A 22,211-nucleotide genomic window follows, 5' to 3' on the forward strand; every position below is an offset into this window, starting at 1 on the left:
GGTGGCTCAAGCCTGTAATCCCAGCACTTTGGGAGGCCGAGACGGGTGGATCACAAGGTCAGGAGATCAAGACCATTCTGGCTAACACGGTGAAACCCCGTCTCTACTAAAAAATACAAAAAACTAGCCGGGCGAGGTGGCGGGCGCCTGTAGTCCCAGCTACTTGGGAGGCTGAGGCAGGAGAATGGCGGGAACCCGGGAGGCGGAGCTTGCAGTGAGCTGAGATCCGGCCACTGCACTCCAGCCTGGGCGACAGAGCGAGACTCCATCTCAAAAAAAAAAAAAAAAAAAAGAGGAAAACAAGAAATAATACCCCAGAGGAATCCTCAAACAGCTTACATTTTCTTCCAGGAAGAGTTTTTCAGCCTGGCATGGTGGCTCATACCTGTAATCGGAGCACTTCAGAAGGCTGAGGTAAGTGAATCTCCTGAGCTCAGGAGTTCAAGAGCAGCCTAGGCAACATGGTGAAACTTTCTCTACCTGAAATACAAACAATTAGCCCAGCATGGTGGTGTGCGCCTGTGGTGCCGGTTACTCAGGAAGCTGAAGTGGGAGGATTGCTCGAGCCTGGGAGGCGGAGGTTGCAGTGAGTCGAGATTGGGCCACTGTACTCCAACCTGAGTGACAGAGTGAGACTCCATCTAAAAAAAATAATAATAATAGTTTTTCTACTTGTCTCTCCAGTGCTTAGTACACAGTAGGTGCTCAATATTTCTTTTTCGAGTGAGTGAAGGGGTAAATGAAGACTGTGGCGAGAGCTGGGTCCTGGGACTCTCTGCCACTTAGATTTGTTCTTCCTTCCTCTTAGATGACCCCATTCATCATGCCATTGCAGCCTAGACCCTACTTAACCCTGGAATGTGGTAAGAAGGGTCGTGGAGGGAGAAGGGCAGTGGGAAGCTGGGAGAGAGAAAGGGCCACCCTGGCACAAGGAAGGAAGAAGGACGGTTATGGGCGATTCCTGCAACTGCCCTCTAATGGGAGTCGGCTGTGTCCCCAATATAAAGTGTGTCACATTACCTTGGACAGTTGGTCCTCAGCGTTATTCCATTGAGTCCATGTTTGCCTCTGATCAAAAGGATTAAGCATTTATATATTTCCAAATTTTCATAAGCCTGGAAAGATGAACACCCTAGTTGGTGAAATCCAATGGCAAGTCATCAAGCCATCCTAAATTCTTAGTCACCAAAGAGAGAATTCGGGGCACTGGGGAAACCCAGACGCTGACTACGCGATGAGAACATAATGAATAATGAGGGCTGAAACATTACAGGTATGGACCACAGGCTTCTAGAGATGGCTTTCAAGCTTCCCTGTGCCTTTGAACTTCTCATTCCCACAATGCCTTTGGACAGACTTTATTTTTCAGAATCAGAGATAACGGGCAGATGCCAACAAGCTGAGCTTTGCTGTGAGCTCTGGGGTGGGGCCCAGATGGCATCCTCCTGGGGGTGTCAGCACTGGGTGTTGCCACATCAGCGTTCCCCTGCCTTAGACCGATTGTTTCTCTTTGACGTTGGGATGGTTTCCTAACCCACGTCTGCAGTGAATCAGCCCCTGATAGAGGAATGACTCAGTGGACTTCTGTAGTCGGGTACCCAGATTGAAGGAGACACATTCAAAGACACTGGTATCACTCAGGATGTCTGAGGCTGCACCTCACAGGAGATCCAACTGATAGTGACTTCAAACACAACCATGTGTGTTTATCTCACGCAACAAGAAGTCTAGGGATTTATGGCTCCGGGGTTATGCAGCTTCTCTGCAATTCCTCTGGTTCTAGAAAGGCAGGATGTTGTGACAGTGAGAAGTACAGCCCCTGCCATGGGTCTCCCTGAGTTCAAATCCCAGCTTTGGTGCTCCTTGTCTGTGAAACTTCCCACAAGTTACTGAACTTCGCTGAGCCTCGATTCCCTCCTCTGTCAATTGGAGAGAACAGTAGTTCTCCTTCCAGAGTTGCTGTTAGAATTAAATTAGTTAATACCTATAAACTGCTTAAGGAGAGGCTGGCATATAATAAGCACTATGAGTGTTAGTTCTTGTCATCTTTATTTACTTTTATCATCCCCTCACTGTCACAAGATCGTTCTCAAAACAGCAGGCTTTCACACCGCACATAACAGTGTGCAGGACAGGAAGGAAAGTGCTGGAGGGGACAAGGCAAGGGATAAGAATGACATGGACCTCTCCTGGGCATCTCTCTCCTTTAGCAGGGAGAAAACTCTTTCCCAAACCTCATGCCTTTGTCAGAGCCTCTAGGTCAGGATTGGGCCACACAGCGATGTCTGAACCAATACCTGGCAAAGGAGAGTGAAATTATCATGGTTTAGAGCATCTGTGCTATTTCCTGTGGTAGCTCCTAACCACAAAAAGCAATTTAGATTTAAATTAAAATTAAATAAAATTTAAAATTTAGGCTGGGCGTGGTGGCTCACGCCTGTAATCCCAGCACTTTGGGAGGCTGAGGCAGGTGGATCACCTGAGGTCAGGAGTTTGAGACCAGTCTAGTCAACTTGGTGAAACTCCGTCTCTACTAAAAATACAAAAATCCGCCCGGTGTGGTGGTGCATGACAGTAATTTCAGCTACTCAGGAGGCTGAGGCAGGAGAATCACTTGAACCCAGAAGACAGAGGTTGTAGTGAGCCGAGATAGCACCACTGCACTCCAGCCTGGGTGACAGAGCGAGGCTCTATCTCAAAACACAATACAAATTAAATTAAATTGAATCCAGTTGCCCGGTCACTGGAGCCACATTTCAGGTACTCAGTAGCCACGTGGGGCCGGTGGTCTCCATAATGGGCAGTGCAGCTCTAGACCATTTCCATCATCCAGGAAGGTCTGTCAGACAGTGCTGGAATCAGAGCCCACTCCCACAGGTGGATGAGGGTAAACCTTCCCCGAGCACATTTTCTCGTGGTGTCTGAAAAAAATCAGGGCTGTGTTCACAAGGAAGAAGGAGAGGTGGCTGCTGGGTTGGTAGTCAACAATGAAGGAGACACAGGAGGGAAGACCAGCATAGACGCTGGTGAGATCAGAGCTGTGGGTATGAGTGTGGCTACTGGGTGAGAAGCTCAGCAGGGTTTAAGGAGCCTCGTTAGATTTCACATTGACCATCCTGGCCTCTCTGCCTGCAAGGCACCCTGACACACACAGTCTATTTTACTGTGGTGGAAATTGGAATTATAAGAATTGGTTGGCTGGGCGCGGTGGCTCACGCCTGTCATCCCAGCACTTCGGGAAGCAGAGGAAGGCAGATCATGAGGTCAGGAGATCAAGACCATCCTGGCTAACACGGTGAAACCCCGTCTCTACTAAAAATTCAAAAAATTAGCTGGTCGTGGTGGTGAGCACCTGTAGTCCCAGCTACTTGGGCGGTGGAGGCAGGAGAATCACTTGAACCCGGGAGGCAGAGGTTGCAGTGAGTCGAGATTGTGCCACCGCACTCCAGCCTGGCGACAGAGTGAGACTCCATCTCAAAATAATAATAATAATAATTTATTAGACACTCTTTCCCCTCTCAAACAAAGTAGTTAAGTAGTTTCTGTTACTAAAGTGCAAATATGAGCCTCCACCCTGCCTACATCCCGGACCCCAACCCAGCCTGAGAATAAGACTCTGTAAATTCCCCCGTTGATGTTGCCTTTTTTTTACTATTGACATATAAAATGAGAGAATAAAAACCATTTTCCACTATACATACTCACCATGAAGGACAATGTACAACACACCAAAGCCCTTGGGGTAGTACTACAGATCCGACCGCAAAATGCAGCCTCACGTGCTTCCCTAGGGGCTCTGGGGAGCAGTAAAGGTTTTAGAGCTCCTCCTAGTATTTGAGAAGGTGTTGGTTGGCTGTGGCAAACATGCATTTGGAGCAATAATAACAACCAACGTGCAGTTATGCTTAACTATATGTCAGGCATTTGCTCAAGGTCAAGAAGTGGTTGGGAGTTGAATTTGCACCCAGAAATTCTAGTGCCAAAGTCCAGGTTCTGCTGCGCTCTCTTCTCAGGACTCAAGGTGAGCATGCTCTTTGGAGATCTGCAGGCTCAATGCCTCTCCAATGTGAGCGTGCATCAGAATCATCTGAAAAGCTTACTGAAGCACAGATGGCTGGGCCAGCAGTGTGCTGGAGCCGGCTCCTCCTCTCAGCTCAGGAGAGCTTCTTGTGCGCACCTCTTCCCAACTCCACAGTCAATAACAGCAGGTTGATAGCTTACAATCAGTCATAGTGTGAGAATTTAAACCACTGGAATCAGCAACTTGATGGTATGTGCTTTCTGGAGAGCTGGTTGTTAAATCTTTACCAGCACACCACCTGCTAGTTCCCATCCGTAGAGTCCCTGATTCAATAACTCTTGGATGGGGCCTGATGATTTACATTTCTAACAAGTTCCCAGGGAATGCTGATTCTGCTAGTCCAGAGAGGACACTTTGAGAAACAGTTGGAAGACGTGAAGTCTGTTGTCTGATTTCAGGGATCTCTGATTTCAGACAACACACAACAGATTCTTCCCTCCTGCCTAAATCATAAGTCATCATTGACAAGAGGAATGCTAGAACTTTCATCTAAGAGTGTTGGCTGTAGACGACCCTATATCAAATCAATACTAAAAAGAGTTAATGTTTACAGAATATTGACTGTACGCCAGCTACTTACTGTCCTGCTTATTTCATGCATTAACTCATTTAATCCTCCCAAGAACCGTAGACAGCAGGTTCTACTAGTATAGTTGGCGCTAAAGCACAGAGCAGTCAAATCGCTTGCTCAAGATTATACGGGGAGTAAGCGGAGTTGTAAAGATGTGACTATGAGCAATCTGGCTCCAGAGCCCATGGATTTAACTGCTGCAGCACAAATCACAGATGAGACCTGACTGTAGTTCTGCCAAATATAAAAATCTAGTCACAGTTCCCTTAAAAGAAGAATAAGAACTTCAAAGAAAACACACAAAAAGGAGAATTGAAATTGCCAAGTCTCTCCCAACTGGACTTTCAAGACATAAAAGAAAATGGATAAAGAAGTTTCCAATCCCCTCATTGTCCTTCAGGATCATCAATGTGCAGAAGATCACACCATCAGTTGATGAGAAAGCCAGTCTCCTGGATCAGGGGTCAGCAAATGTTTTCCATAAAGGACAAGATAGTAAACATTTCAGGCTTTGCAGGCTGTACAGCCTTCATTGCAATGACTCCACTCTGCCTTTGTAGTTTGAAAGCAGCCATAGACCACACATGAGAATGAGAATGAGAATGAGCACGGCTATATCCAGTAAAGCTTTTTTTACAAAAGCAGGCATTGGCCTTATTCGGCTGTGGGCTGTAATTTGATGACCTGTCCTGGATTCATCTAGAAGTTACTCTTTATTTCTAAATAACTAACGGAAACTATATCTCCATTAAATGTAGGTAGAACTTTACAATAAATAAATACATAAATAAATAAATACCCAGCCGGGAGCGGTGGTTCACGCCTGTAATCCCAGCACTTTGGGAGGCCGAGGTGGGTGGATCACCTGAGGTCAGGAGTTTGAGACCAGCCTGGCCAACATGGTGAAACCCATCTCTACTAAAAATACAAATAGCTGTAATCCCAGCTACTTGGGAGGCTGAGGCAGGAGAATCACTGGAACCCAGGAGGTAGAGGCTGCAGTGAGCTGAGATCGCGCCACTGCACTCCAGTCTGGGCAACAGAGTGAGACTTCATCTCAAAAAAAAAAAAAAACCACACACACACACACAAAACCAAACACATATATCTAGGTAATCACTTAACAGATACCAGTGGGAACCTCCCTGGAAGACAGTCCATCTCTCTGGTTCTAATCTGGGGACAGAAGGTCTTTCTTGGCTTTAGGTTATGATAGGAGGCTCAGCTGGCTGGAGAATCACACTACTGAGGAACATGTCCACAGATCCAAAGCTTAGCTCAGCTTGAGTCCTGTTGGCCAAAAAGAAAACAATGCATGCAGAAGAGTCTCATCTCATTTGATCACCTCAAATACAGATTGACAAACCCAGAACCCAGAGTGGAGCTTAGAAATCAGCAGCGTCATCTTTCTTCTTAAAATATTGATTCATTTTATTTTATAAACCAACATGATGCCAAGGAATGTGATGATGGTCTGTAAAGGATGTTTAAACAACATGTCGCAGATCCATCTTCTCTTTAACATTGAGATTGGCGCCATCTTGGTAAATGCTCCATAACTTTTCTCCTAGGCCCTGGTCTGTTCTCCCTGCCTCTAGATTTTCACTGCTCCTGATTACCGTTCTGAATGTACATCCCTGATCCTTTTGAATTCATGATCCATCCTCTCTGGATTACCACTGCATATTGACTTAAGGTCAAACTCCCCAGCCTGGCATTCAAGAATTGATATGACCTAGCTTCTTTTTCTCTCTCCTATTTTACCTCAAAACTATCTAATTTCTATACCTAGAAAATCATGTCTTGGCCGAGCACAGTGGTTCATGCCTGTAATCCCAGCACTTTGGGAAACCGAGACGGGCAGATCACCTGAGGTCAGGAGTTCAAGACCAGCCTGGCCAACATGGTGAAACCCCGTCTCTACTAAAAATACAAAAATTAGCCAGGCATGGTGGCAAGAACCTGTAATCCCAGCTACTTGGTAGGCTGAGGCAGGAGAATCACTTGAACCTGGGAGGCGGAGGTTGCACTGAGTGGAGATTGTACCACTGTATTCCAGCCTGGGCAACAAGGTGAGTCTCCATCTCAAAAAAAAAAAAAAAAAAAAAGGAAAAAGGAAAAATAATGTCTCGCCTAAGGAAGTTCCAAAGGCATAGTCAAGTGAGACAAGTGTTTTAACTAGAGCAGCAAGACCCATATATATAACCTTAGGAGAATCATATTCATAGCAAAGGAAAAGACAAAGCTGTAGGCAGCAAGACAAACTAGAAATCAAAGGAACAGTCTGGGACAAAGTTTCAGAAATAGAACAGCATTATGTGACATTTCCCATTTTCTGTGGTAGTTGGTACATGATGTCTGGACAGATCTGGAACCTTAGAGGAACTGCCAGGCTGATGCCTAGGTCAATGCTTTTCAAACTTCCCTTTCTCTTAGAAACACTTTGGTGAGTTTTAACTTTGATAGGCCTCACCCCAGACCCAGAGAAGACGTCAGGAAATCTGATTTTCTTTTTTTTTTTTTTTTTTTTTTTTTTTTTGAGATACAGTCTCACTCTGTCACCCAGGCTGGAGTACAGTGGCGCAATCTCAGTTCACTGCAACCTCCACCTCCAGGGTTCAAGCGATTCTCCTGCCTCAGCCTCCCGAGTACCTGGGACTACAGGCGCCCACTACCAAGCCTGGTTAATTTTTATATATTTAGTAGAGTCGGGTTTCACCATGTTGGCCAGGCTGGTCTTGAACCCCTGACTTCAGGTGATCCACCCGCCTCGGCCCTCCAAAGTGCTGGCATTACAGGCATAAAGCCATGACGCCTGGTCAGAAAATCTGAATTTTAATAAATGCTTCAGGTAATGCTAATGATTGTTCAAGTTCGGGAAAATTCTGACTTCACATTAAAATCACCAGGAGACTCTGCAGGGAGACCCCATGCAGAGCCCACAGGGAGGTGTTCCGGCCGACAGCCCAGCTAAGGTTCCAGCCAGCAGCCAGGCTCAACTGCCAGACATGTGTGTGAAGATACATCCAAGATGACCCCAGACCCCAGGCACCACCACACCCCAGCTGAGGCCCCAGACATCAGAGAACAAGGACAAATCATCACCTATTCGCCCTGTCTCAATTCCCGACCAACAGAATCCAGGAGCCAAATAAAATGGTCATTTTATGTTTTTTGGGGGGTTTTTTTGTTTTTTTTTTTTTAAGCGTCTGGAGTTCTTTTTAAAAGTGCTGCAGCTTAGGTCCTGTCCCCAGTACATCCTGATTTATTTAGTCTGGAGTGGGATCTGGTATTAATTTTTTTTCCCTAGTTTTTGTTATAAAAAATTTTAGTATCAAAATTGGACAAATAATACATGCAGATCTGTAGATCCATTATAGTTGTGAATATTTTGCAATACACTAGATGGGTAGGTAGATAGATAGATAGATAGATAGATAGATAGATAGATAGATAGATAGATAGAAGACAGATACTACTGAACTATTTGAAAATAATTTGCAGATTTGACGTTTGACCCCTAAGTTTAAGCATGGAACTATCTAACAATAAGAGAAGAGATTACAGGCGTGTACCACCACACTTGACTACTTTTTGTATTTTTAGTAGAGATGGGGTTTCACCACATTGACCAGGCTGGTCTCAAACTCCTGACCTCAGGTGATCCACCTGCCGCAGCTTCCCAAAGTGCTGGGATAACAGGCATGAGCCACTGCACCCGACCTTCTTATTTACTTCTTATTTTGACTTTTTAAGCAGACCAGCTCTTTTTTTTTTTCTTTAACAGAGTCTTGCTCTGTCACCAGGCTGGAGTGCAGTGGTGAGATCTCAGCTCACTGCAACCTCCGCCTCTCAGGTTCAAGTGATTCTCCTGCCTCAGCCTCCCAAGTAGCTGGGACTACAGGCACCTGCCACCACGCCCAGCTAATTTCTGTATTTTTAGTAGAGACAGGGTTTCACCATGTTGGCCAGGATGGTCTTAACCTCCTCACCTTGTGATCCACCCACCTTGGTCTCCCAGAGTGCTAGCATTACAGGCGTGAGCCACCGTGCCCAGGCTGACAACTTTCTTATAGAAGAGTTGACAATCTGTCTTGGTCTGACTCTCTCTTCATGGTGGCATTTAACTTGTGTGTGTTTTCCCACTTGGTCCTGTAAACTGAAGTTTAAGTCTAGCGAATTTATATTCAGATTAAGCATTTGAGGCAAGTGCAGTTCATAGGAGATGGGTCCTTCCCATCACACCAGGTAGTACATGTTGTCCGTTTGTCATACTATTAGTGATGCTGAACTTAATCCCTTGATGAAAGGAATGGTCATCATATCTTTCCATGACAACATGTTTTTTTATTTGCAATTAGCCAGGAACCTGTCATAATCTGGCACATGAATATACTGTTTCCCCAACGAAATTTTGCCCAGTAGTTTTGCCACCCATTAATGACTTTGTCTGAAATAATTATTTGGTTGGAAATGGGAAAAAAAAAGGGTCATATTTTTACTCTTTTATTAAGTAATAATTTATATGGCAGTAAAAATTCACCCTCTGTTCTGTAGTTTTTCAGGTCTTGACAAATGTATACATTCATGTAACCACCACAACTATTAAGATATAGAGCAGGTGGCTCACACCTGTAATCCCAGCACTTTGGGAGACCAAGGTGGGCAGATCACAAGGTCAGGAGATGGAGAGCATCCTGGCCAACATGGTGAAACCCCATCTCTACTAAAATACAAAAAATTATCTGGGAGTGGTGGCGTGCACCTGTAGCCTCAGGGAGGCTGAGGCAGAAGAATCACTTGAATCTGAGAGGCAGAGGTTGCAGTGAGCCAAGATCGCGTCACTACACTCCAGCCTGGCAACCGTCTCAAAAAAACAAAACAAAACAAAACACTATATACAGCAGTTCCACTACCCCCTCCAAATTCCTCCATGTCAACTCTTGCCCAGCCCCAACCCCTGGCAACCAGTGATCTTTTTTCTGTCTTGTTAGATTTGCTTTTTCCAGAATGTCACACACCTGGAATTATACATTGTACAGGCTTTTGAGTCTGGTTTTGTTTTTGTTTTTTTTCACTTAGCACAATGCATTTGAGATCCCTCCATGCTGTTCTATGCATCAGCAGTTTTTTCCTTTTCATTACTGAACTGTGTTCCATTGTGTTCCATTGTATTCCAATTTGTTTATGCAGTCCCAAGTTGAAGGACAGATGGCTTGTATTCAGTTTGGAGCAATTCCAAATAAAGCCATAGAAACATTCTCTTCCAGGCCTTTGTGTGAACAAAAGTTTTCATTTCACTTGGGTAAATACTTAGAAGTGAATCGCTAAGTTGTTTAGTAAATGTGTGTTTAACTTCATGAGAAACTGCTACATTCTTTTCTACGGTGGCTGGACCATCTTGTGTTTCTCCCCGCAGCATATGAGAGTTGAATATTTGTTTTTAAATTCTGTCATCCTTTATATTTCTTAGCTGGCATTCTCCCATGATGAAAAGCATTTCCTCATCAACTTGAGATGAACCACTGATTGGTTTATATAAAGGCAGAGTAAATGCTAATTTTTCCACCTCATTACCCATTTCCAGAGGAAAGAGTTTTACAGTAGTCACTTCCAGACCTCCTTTTTTTCTCATTCTTCCTTTCTTTTTTATAACTGCAGACGTAGGTATTTTTATTTACTCCACATTTTACAATCACTAACACTTATCATTCTTACTAATGCTCAAATTCTTATAAGATTCTTCCCTGGTGGGAAGGCTGTCAAACTAGTCCTTAACCTTTCGACATCACTTCATTGGCTTTTGACACTTTTTTGCTTTCTGGCACGGTAAGATTCCCATTCTCACCCTGAACTTTCCTTGAATCAAGCCTCGGATCAGCCATTCTCCGAGAGATCTGATTCCTTTTAATAGCCTTTAGAAACCCATTCCCGGCAGCAGGTATCTCGTGGCTACTGGACACCATCACCTCTAGGTTCCTTCATTAGGAATACATGCACAGATAAACACTTTAAATCAAGAGCTGGGAGCTATGCATACATGAAATTACAAATACTATGAAATTACAGATTCGTACCAATACTCCCAATTAAAATTTAACCTTCTTCACGCCTTTTATTTTTTAATTTGTATTTCCTTTCTTTTATATCCAAAACCTTGATTTTTAATACAAGTAACATATTTACCAATTTGCTTGAGCTCCTAACACAAACAAATGAATTTCAAAATTACAAGGCCAGCCTTACAACTCCTAATAAAACTACCGAGGAAAGCTTAAGATTTTTTTACAGTTCTTTCTACCCTCACAATATTTCCTATGAGGGGTGTCTAGTCAGAGCACTGAGGTCAAAATTCACTTGAAATAATTATTTCTCTGTGTGGCTATGTTTCCAACTTGGTATACAGCTAGGTGGATTTGTTTCCATTGTTTTCAATGTTAGGATTTGGCATGAATATATTTTATTTATTTATTTATTTTTAGAGATAAGGTCTTTGTCACCCAGGAAGAGTCTCACTGCAGCCTCACACTCCTGGGCACAGTCAGCCCTCTCACCTCAGCCTCCTGAGTAGCTAGGACCACAGGCACACACCACCACACTGGGCTAATTTTTAAATTTTTTGTAGAGATGGGGTCTCACTATGCTGCCCAGGTTGGTCTGGAACTCCTGGCCTCAAGTAATTCTCCTGCATTGTATTCCCAAGGTTCTGGGATTATAAGTGTGAGCCACCATGCCCAACCAACATGAATACATTTTATTTTATTTTATTTACATTTTTTTTTTTTTTTGAGACAGAGCCTCACTCCGTTGCCAAGGCTAGAGTGCAGTGGCGCGATCTCGGCTCACTGCAAGCTCCGCCTCCTGGGTTCACGCCATTCTTCTGCCTCATCCTCCCGAGTAGCTGGGACTACAGACGCCCGCCACCACGCCCAGCTAATTTTTTTTCTTTTTTTTTTTTTTTGTATTTTTCGTAAAGACAGGGTTTCATGTGTTAGCCAGGTTGGTCTTGATCTCCTGACATCGTGATCCGCCTGCCTCGGCCTCCCGAAGTGCTAGGATTACAGGCGTGAGCCACCGCGCCCAGCTTTTTTTTTAAATTTTGAGACAGAGTTTCACTCTTGTTGCCCAGGCTGGAGTACAATGGTGCGATCTCGGCTCACTGCAACCTCCACCTCCCAGGTTCAAGCAGTTCTTCTGCCTCAGCCTCCCAAGTAGCTGGGATTACAGGCATCTGTCACCACACCCGGCTAATTTTTTCTATTTTTAGTAGAGACAGGGTATCACTATGTTGGCCAGGCTGGTCTCGAACTCCTGACCTCAGGCAATCCACCTGTCTCTGCCTCCCAAAGTGCTGGGATTACAGGCGTGAGCCACTGCTCCCAACCGTGAATACATTTTAAGAGCTTTCCAGGGCATCCCAGTGTGCGGTGAAGCACTCACTTGGTCGCTTGCTCTTTTTTCTGTTTCCCTTGCCCAGGAACGGTTTCTGTTCCATATCCTTTCACTGAAACACACATTTCCTTTCCTTTATGGCTCACTCCCTCCATCCACAGACCTTTCTTTGATCCCATGCGTTGAGAGTAGAGTTTCTCTTCTCTGCACTCCAGTGGCCTTTTAGCCACTCCTGATAGGGATCCTGAAACATTCTACCTTGCTTTACAGTCCTTGTGTGAAGGGTTGGCAAACTTTGGCTGTCAGGAGCCAGATGGTGAATATTTTAGGCTTTGCAGACCACATAAATCACTGCTGCATACTCTCTTCTGGTTTGTAACCCTTTATATCCTTAGCTAGCAGGACCTATAGAACCAGGTGATGTCCTGAGATCTAGCCCTCGGGCCATAGTTTGCCAATGCCTTCCTTATGTCATCTTCCTGCTTCAAGTACATTTCGGGCAGCAAAAACCTCTTACTCACCCTGTGCCTCCCTCACAGCAGAGCACATGAGGAAGGACGCCCACTAAATGTTTGTTAAACTCATGAACATACATTACGATTGTATCGCAGATTGAGAAGACTTTATTACTCCAGAAAACGCAGCTATACTGAACAATGAAAGCACTATGTGTAAACACAGAGCATGACTGATAGACAGTAACCTGTAGATAATGCTATCCTCCACGTTCAGTCACTTATCTTACTTTAGTCCAGGGGTGGGAAGACGGTAGTAGTGGTTTATGAGTACTTATTATCACATAATTGGAGGTTCTTAAAACTAAACAGGGCCGGAAGCGGTAGTTCACGCCTGTAATCCCAGCACTTTGGGAGGCTGAGGCGGGTGGATCATGAGGTCAGGAGATCAAGACCATCGCGCCAATGTGGTGAAACCCCGTCTCTACTACAAATACAAAAAAATTAGCTGCAAGCGTAGTGGCACGCACCTGTAATTCCAGCTACTCAGGAGGCTGAGGCAGGAGAATTGCTTGAACCCAGGAGGCAGAGGCTGCAGTGAGCCAAGATCGTGCCACTGTACTCCAGCCTGGCGACAGAGCGAGACTCCGTCTCAAAAAAACAAAAAATAAAAAACTAAAACGGCCAGGCATGGTGGCTTACACTTGTAATCCCAGCACTTTGGGAGGCTGAGGTGAGCAGAGCATTTGAGTCCCAGGAGTTCGAGACAGCCTGGGCAACACGGCACAACCCTGTCTCTACTATATATGTGTGTGTGTGTGTGTGTGTGTGTGTGTGTGTGTGTGTGTGTGTGTGTGTGTGTATGTGTGTGTGTATATGTGTGTGTGTGTGTGTATATATATATATATATATATATTTTTTAGACAGGGTCTCATTCTGCCACCCAGGCCAGAGTGCAACGACACGATAACAGCTCACTGCAGCCTCGACCTCCCAGGCTCAAGTAATCCAAGATGTTTTGTATTTTTAGTAAAGACAGGGTTTCGTCATGTTGCCCAGGCTGGTCTCAAACCCCTGGTCTCAAGTGTTCCTCCTGCCTCCACCTCCCAAAGTGCTGGAATTACAGGATTGAGCCACTGTACCCAACCTACAAAAAAACTTTTTTAAAAAATTAGCCAGGGCTGGTGCAGTGGCTGGCGCCTATAATCCCAAGCGCCTTGGGAGGCCAAGGCTGGTAAATCACTCGAGGCCAGGAGTTCAAGACCAGCCTGGCCAACATGGCAAAACCCCATCTCTATTTTAAAAAATACAAACATTAGCCAGGCACAGTGGCGCGTGCCTGTAGTTCCAGCTACTTGGGAGGCTAAAGCAGGAGGATCACTTGAACCCAGGAGGCAGAGGCTGCAATGAGCCGAGATGGTGCCACTGCACTCCAGCCCAGGCAGCAGAGCCAGACTCCGTCTTAAAAAAAAAAAAAAAAAAAAGACTAAACACAAATATCCAATGGATACATTTCCTACCTAAAACTGTGCAGGAATAGACAAGACGGCAGAGGTGGGGCTAACTAAACTTCCCTCCTCATAACCCAAAAAGTGGCTCCCAGTACCTGTGAAGGTATTATCCCTCTCCCCAGGGGAAGATGCCAACAAGATGAAAAGGAAACTCCAGTTTCTAGAAGCTTCCATTTTCACCTGTGTCTGAAAGAGGAACAAGATGCATACCATCTGGAAAAAGACGTGTAGCTGGCTTCCAGTGTTTCAGCACTCTGAGTTTGTTAGGGCTAAGGAAAGGAAAATAGGGCATGATTAGTATTATGAAGGAGGCTGGAGCGTTGTACTAAAATATCTTCCCCGAGCACCTTCCTGAAACACCTCCTGAATTGACACCTCAGTGCAAATTGCTGCTTTCACTGAGAGAAAAAAAGACGAAAACCTAGAAATGCTTTAAAAAAAAAAAAATCTGTTGTCGGTGTTTCAGGAAGTTTCTACTGATTCTAAATTTTCGCCTCTGATCCGAACCCTGATGGTCTGGTGATATTACTTCCTACTTCTGGGACCTCCACCCTTGGAAACCCACCTCTCACTTAGACAAGTGGATGTCTTTGTGGTTGCTGCCACGGAATTTTTTTTTTTTTTTTTTTTTTTTTGAGACGGAGTCTCGCTCTGTAGCCCAGGCTGGAGTGCAGTGGCCGAATCTCAGCTCACTGCAAGCTCCGCCTCCCGGATTCCCGCCATTCTCCTGCCTCACCCTCCCGAGTAGCTGGGACTACAGGCGCCCGCCACCTCACCCGGCTAGTTTTTTGTATTTTTTTAGTACAGATGGGGTTTCACCGTGTTAGCCAGGATGGTCTCGATCTCCTGACCTCATGATCCGCCCGTCTCGGCCTCCCAAAGTGCTGGGATTACAGGCTTGAGCCACCGCGCCCGGCCTACTGCCACGGAATTTAAGAGTCCTTTTTTTTGTTTGTTTTTGATATGGAGTCTCGCTTTGTCACCCAGGCTGGAGTGCAGTGGTGTGATCTCAGCTCTCTGCAACCCCCACCTCCTGGGTTCAAGTGATTCTCCTGCTTCAACCTCCTAAGTAGCTGGGATTACAGGCATGCGCCACCATGCCCAGCTAATTTCTGTATTTTTAGTAGAGACAGGGTTTCACCATGTTGGCCAGGATGGTCTTGATCTCCTGACCTCAAGTGATCCTCCTGCCTCGATCTCCCAAAGGGCTGGGATTACAGGCATGAGCCACCACGCTCAGCCTAAGAGTCCATTTGAAGCATTTTTATTCTAAGAAAATTTATTTCCATATGTAGTTGGGATGAAAAGTCTATTAAATCCATTCAAACCAAAGGTGCTTTCAACTATACTGTTTGAAGTTACAGTTTTGTTTCTTCCCTTATCCCGTGCTATCTTAAGCCACATGTTGTAAATTAACGGGAAAGAGGGCATTTAAAACAAATGGTTTATGTGAACAGCATTAATCCCATCAAGACTAGTTCGTGACAAAAGCTAAAGATTGCACTCTTGCCTTTTAAGCTCCAGCAAGTAAAACATCTGAACTATTTCTGCTGTCTCTTAAATATTAAGATGTAACACGTTTCTGATGTTTGTTGACATTTGTTGTACTTTTGATGAACAATTAGCCTGCAAGAATATTAACAGGAAATTCCATTCATGAGATAAGCAGCTGTTTGTGCAAAGCTTCAGCCAGATCATGGGACCAAAAATCTTCTTTATGCAACTACTGTTTGTTGAATAGTCAGCATTCCTTGCGTGTTCAAAAGGAAATGCATTGGAAATAACTTTTATGGCTAATTTTGACTTTTATATTTTCGTAAGGAGAAAATAACTTTCATGGTTAATTTTGTCTCTTATACTTGCAGGTAGTAAAATAACGTCCTTTATCACCATGTGAATTTCAAACAGTAGTCATTGACAAATCCCTAGTAATTTCCAAATTGTAATGCAGAATCCTAAGGCTGGTGTTAAGATCCCTGAGTCCACGGCATGGCATAATGCATGATTATTTTATTCTGGAAATAAAAACCTACAATTGTATGAAACACTCTTTTTTTTTTTTTTTTTTTTTTGACAGAGTCTTGCTCTGTCACCCAGGCTGGAGGGCAGTGGCACAAACATGGCTCACTGCAGCCTCAACTTCCCAGGCTCAAGTGACCCTTCTGCCTCAGCTTCCAGTAGCTGGGACCATAGACACACGCCACCACACTCAGCTAATTTAAAAAATTTTTTGTACGGACAGGGTCTTGCCATGTTGCCCAAGCTGGTCTTGAACTCCTGGGCTCAAGCAATCCTGCCTCCTTGGCCTCCCAAAGTGCTGGGATTACAGGCGTGAACCACGGCGTCTAGCCAAGAACACGCTCTTATTCAAAAACATTTCTTAGGCCAGGTGCAGTGGCTCACACCTATAATCCCAGCACTTTGGGACCGAGGTGGGTGGATCACCTGAGGTCGGGAGTTTGAGAGCAGCCTGGCCAACATGGGGAAACCCCATCTCTACTAAAAATATAAAAACTAGCCGGACATGGTGGCACATGCCTGTAGTCCCAGCTACTCAGGAGGCTGAGGCAGGAGAATCGCTTGACCCCAGGAGGTGGAAATTGCAGTGAGCTGTGAGCTGAGATCGTGCCACTGCACTCCAGCCTGGGCAAGAGATCAAGACTGTCTCAGGAAAAAAAAAAAAAAAGTTTATTTTCCATTTTTTGAGCTGTTAAAACATTTCATGTAATATTCACATAGCAACATGTATTTGGTATCCACTAAATTACTGGAGATACAACTCCAAAGGCATTTGGAGAGAGGAAAAAGGCTGACAAATAACTCGGTAGATAATTTTGCCACCACAGAAATGATGGCAGGTCTCTAGAAGCACTGAGAAGACAAAAATAGTTCTTCATGGAGGGGTGTCTTATCAAAGATTCACTCAAAATACATCAATCATCAGTCACCAAATCCTATAGCATTTACCTCCTAAATCCCATCCCCTCTGCTTCTTCCTTTTTTTTTTTTTTTTTTTTTGAGAGGGAGTCTCGCTCTGTCGCCCAGGCTGGGATGCAGTGGCCGGATCTCAGCTCACTGCAAGCTCCGCCTCCCGGGTTTACGCCATTCTCCTGCCTCAGCCTCCCGAGTAGCTGGGACTACAGGCGCCCGCCACCTCGCCCGGCTAGTTATTTTTTTGTATTTTTTAGTTGAGATGGGGTTTCACCTTGTTAGCCAGGATGGTCTCGATCTCCTGACCTCGTGATCCGCCCGTCTCGGCCTCCCAAAGTGCTGGGATTACAGGCTTCAGCCACCGCGCCCGGCCTGCTTCTTCCTTTTTATCTCACTGTCCCGACTGCCCCCTCTCCTCTCATCTGCAAAAAGCTATCTGCTTCCATCTAGCCTGCCTGCTTCTCATCTCTCTGATACACCATTAAAGTCCAAACTTTTTGGGTCATGTGGCTCTATCAGTAAAAGATTTCTGACCAGGCATCCCCAGTATGACACTTATTTATAAACTCTACACGTGCACTGCTTGCTCTCAGTCATGTGTAAGTATCAGTAAAGCTTAGTGTCTCCCTTGTTTTATTTTCAGGTTAAAGAATACATCTGTATCCAATTTTCTTGCATACTTTTAGGGGTACAGGCCTCCCTTGTAACATAAGAGACCACTGCTCAAAACGGCTACAAGAGAAAGTTTCTGAAATGATATCAGCTCATAATTAACACCCTCTATATGGTCTTTCGCTTTGACTTTAAAATAAACCCAAGGCCCTTCTGGGTTTCCTTTTCTGCCCATGATAGCCTCAGACCTAGAGCTAAACAGGGGTCTGCTCAGATGAACAGATGCACCTCTCCATCCTCACCCCTCATCCTTTTTCCTGCATATCCAGGCCTTTGCTGGAGTCCCACGGACCTCTTAGCAGGGAAGGAGTTAAGACAGAACAGGCACTGCCTACTAACAGCAGCTCTTGACTGCCCTGTGCCAAGTGGTTTTCCAGTTGAGAGCACCCCTGAGGTTTAACTGGCCAAGGTCTGAACTACAATTTTTCAGGAGGATTAAGAAATGTCCCTTTTAAAGCCCATTTCCAGGAGTGTGAGGTGATTATATGACAGATAGGAAACGAGCCTAGGCATCTTTTACCTGCTCCAACTGGCTAGAATAATCTATCATAAATCCAAAAGGTAATTCCAATATGCATCCCATCACCTAAACTATTCCACATCATTTACATGAAATCATGTAAATCATGACATCATGGTTTCTACCCAACCTTATAAGCCAGTTTTGCCTTCTATAGTCAGTCAAGTTTCCCATGAATGCTATCATCACCAACCCTGCTTTCCACATAGCAAACCTGACATTTCAGCTCAATTTCTCCCTCTCCTTCATGCCCACATCTATTTACCAACACCTCCCCAACCCCGGCTGGGAGAAGTCTTTGAAATCCATCTTTCCTCCTCTGCTACTCATTCGTCTAGACCTTCGGCCCTGAGGAATTACAGTCATCTCCTACTTTGTCCACCAGCCTCCAGGTTCTCTGTTTTAGCTCAGTTGCCTAATTATCTTCTTAAACAAAAGTTTAGCTGGTATCCATATACCTGTCTTAGTAAAAACATTTGAGCACACACCTCTAATATGGGATTATTTAAAAATTATAAACATGCATTACTTTGCTAATATATTTTGCATATTGTAAAATTATATATATACAAATATAAATTTAAAAGTGTGGCATGGGCCGGGTGTGGTGGCTCACGCCTGTAATCCCAGCACTTTGGGAGGCCGAGGCGGGCAGATCACAAGGTCAAGAAATCGAGACCATCCTGGCCAACACGGTGAAACCCCATCTGTACTAAAAATATAAAAATTTGCTGGGCTTGGTGGCACGCACCTATAGTCTCAGCTACTCAGGAGGCTGAAGGAGGAGAATTGTTTGAACCCAGGAGGTGGAGGTTGCAGTGAGCCAAGATCACGCCACTGCACTCCAGCCTGGGCTACTGAGCGAGACTCCGTCTCAAACAAACAAACAAAAAAAATCACTGATCAAAGCAAAGGACCCAGAACACTAGGAATATAGAGGAAGAGAAGCTTCACAAAAGGAAGCTCAGGAGGGGAAAATGTGATGGATCCTGTCCCAGATAAAGTATCATTCTGTGTCAACCACTTGAAAAGTTTGAGCAAACTACTTGACTCCAAAGTGGAGAAAAGCCAGAAAACCTCATTCTTCTAATTTCATCAAGGCAGGCCCATAGGATCTGCCTATTTACCAAGGAAAGGACAACTTCTGAAAGACGTTGAATGGGCAAGTTACGAACAAATGTATGGGTGTCTCCTGGGTAGCATGCCCTTCAAGATTATCTGATTCTCCAAGGGCCTGCAGTTTTCATTGTCTTTGAGCTATTTTACAACTCTCCAGGTTGTAGAAAACTAAAAATAATGCAAATGACTCTTGTCCACAGAAATGCAAATGAATTTTTTTTCACTGGAATACAACCAATAATACTGCCCTATGAACATCGACCAGTTTTGCATCCATTTTTAAGATTCATTTTAGCATTCCTGATTGCCTAAAGATGTGTGTGTTATTCGAATTTTCCTTTGAATCAGTTGTAACATCTTACTAGTTATCTCATTAATTGATGAGTTAAATAAAAGCTTTTACACATGTTCATTTTCATGAAAATCGTGATTTTGCCTTTTTAATAAAAACGTATTCTTTAAATTTTTTTTTCTTTCTTTTTTTTTTTTTTTTTTTTTGTTTGAGACGTTGTCTCGCTCTGTCGCCCAGGCTGGAGTGCAGTGGCCAGATCTCAGCTCACTGCAAGCTCCACCTCCCGGGTTTACGCCATTCTCCTGCCTCAGCCTCCCGAGTAGCTGGGACTACAGGCGCCCGCCACCTCGCCCAGCTAATTTTTTTGTATTTTTAGTAGAGACGGGGTTTCACCGTGATAGCCAGGATGGTCTCGCTCTCTTGACCTGGTGATCCGCCCGCCTCGGCCTCCCAAAGTGCTGGGATTACAAGCGTGAGCCACCGCGCCCGGCCTGTTTCTTTGTTTAGATACGTTCTTTAGAAACCAAGAATCCAAGAAAACCTGTGAGACTTACATGTCCTCTTGATAGGCGAGCAAAGAACCCAAAGGAATTTCCCTCCCATCATCCTTCTGTTTCGATGTAATAGAGCTGCTGCAGTTTTGCTGTAAAACGACTTAAACTTCTTTTGAAGATGTCAGCTGCCTCTGCCTTTTGCAGAAAATTCTGTTAAAGGTGAAACAAATAAAACTCTAATTGAAGCTTTGCCATTCAAACCTACACTGGCTATCAGAAATTCAGCCACGGCCTCTTTCTTCCCTTTACTTCCCAGTCTTCTACCGCTAGGACCCCGCGCTCCAGCCGTTTGTTCTTCATCCCCTTACACTACTCCCTCCACATAGAATGGGTGAGAGTAGGGGGTCCTCCCTCCTTCTCATTCTTCAAGATCTTGTGGGAGAGTCACCTCCCCATGTGACAAGGCTCAGACATTTGCAGAAATGGCTACAAGACGTTCACATCTTCTCCTAAATTTCCACAGAATTTGTACAAATCTTTTCCGCTTAGATGCAAACATTTCATGGTTTTGCATGAGTATCTAGTTCAGAAAGCTCATTTTTCCTAGCTAGCTCTAGCATTTCACTTTGGGGATGAAACTATGTATAAGGGGCAGACGATGAGGACTTAAGGATGGAATTTGGAAGCAAATTACCAAAATATAGCTCAGCAGCTTTGCTTAATAAAAGAGAATTCAATGGATGGAATGAGGGAGGTAATGGAAAGTGGAGAATGGAGGAGGAAGAAAGAGTAGAGAAGAAAAGGAGCAGGAAGAGGGAGGGCAGAAAGAGTTCTCATCACAATAGTGGTGGGGGCCAGGTATAGTGGCTCATGCCTGTAATCCCAGCACTTTGGGGGGCCGAGGCAGGTGGATCGCTTGAGGTCAGGAGTTCAAGACCAGCCTTGAGCAACATGATGAAACCCCGTCTCTATTAAAAATTCAAAAATTGGCCAGGCACAGTGCCGTGCTCCTGTAGTCCCAGCTTCTCGGGAGGCTGAGGCATGAGAATCACTTGAACCCAGGAGGTGGAGGTTTCAGTGAGCCAGGATCACGCCACTGCACTGGAGCCTGGGTGACACAGCGAGACTCTGTCTCAAAAAAAAAAAAAAGTGAGAGAATCAAATTAGAGTTGGTGGAAACACTCAAGTAACAGTTTGAAGTACAGGGGAGTCTGTTATCGAAGTTTCGATGAATTGCTCTATGGTTCTGCAGTATGCCGTCCTTGTCATCAAATTGCCGGCAAAACTTTGCCACAGACAGCTGCATCATGTGCATTGTGTTTTCATGGAAAGAGCAAACAGTCAAGGGTTGTGTCCCACATTTGTGTTGACTCCACAGAAAAAAGGAAGGAACAGCTGCGAGACAGAGTGGAGAACATAAATTCAGCAGAAGCTGGAAGCAGAAAACAGAGGTGACTGGGAGTGTGATAGGAATATCCAGAAATTGGCCGGGCGCGGTGGCTCAAGCCTGTAATCCCAGCACTTTGGGAGGCTGAGACGGGCGGATCACGAGGTCAGGAGATCGAGACCATCCTGGCTGACACAATGAAACCCCGTCTCCACTAAAAATACAAAAAAATTAGCTGGGCGTGGTGGCGGTGCCTGTAGTCCCAGCTACTCAGGAGGCTGAGGCAGGAGAATGGCGGGAACCCGGGAGGCGGAACTTGCAGTGAGCCGAGATCGCGCCACTGCACTCCAGCCTGGGCGACGGAGCGAGACTCCGCCTCAAAAAAAAAAAAAAAAAAAAGGAATATCCAGAAATTTTGGCAAACCCGCTGAACTTTCACTGTCTGATGGACAAAGAATTTGAGCAGATCTGATTTAGATCTAAGAAGGGAGTGGCAGATAGCCCAGTGGACATCTGGTTGCCTCAGATATGTGATCCTGCTGTATCCGGATGAGATCCTGACCTAGGAACTCCTCAGAAGCAGGAGGCAGAAGATACTCATTTCTCCCAGCAAAGCAAAATGCTTGCCTTATAATGGGTGGTGAAAAAATATTAATGCATCACTTAACAAACTTTAATTAATTAATAAGTAATGAAATGTCATTTATTCTAGTTGGTAGCCTAATACTCTGTTTTTAGCCCAAGCTATTTATTATCTAGAGGCACTTGGGCTTCTTATATTTATTA

The 22,211-nt window shown here is 44.7% G+C and overlaps 1 long non-coding RNA gene across 1 annotated transcript in view; it reads right to left on the reverse strand.

The window, feature by feature from the left end:
* Window positions 1-507: 507 nt before the first annotated feature.
* Window positions 508-22,211, reverse strand: part of LOC105492306 (uncharacterized) — a 32,012-nt gene continuing 10,308 nt past the window's right edge. Inside the window, exons 2-5 of the long non-coding RNA XR_011625121.1 lie at window positions 20,099-20,248; window positions 14,221-14,279; window positions 1,021-1,115; window positions 508-641 (exon numbers count right to left, since the gene is read on the reverse strand). This is a non-coding gene — a long non-coding RNA (uncharacterized lncRNA). The remainder of the gene's footprint in view (window positions 642-1,020; window positions 1,116-14,220; window positions 14,280-20,098; window positions 20,249-22,211) is intronic.

This window comes from Macaca nemestrina, chromosome 6 (genome assembly GCF_043159975.1).
Source record: "Macaca nemestrina isolate mMacNem1 chromosome 6, mMacNem.hap1, whole genome shotgun sequence".
NCBI lineage: Eukaryota > Metazoa > Chordata > Mammalia > Primates > Cercopithecidae > Macaca > Macaca nemestrina.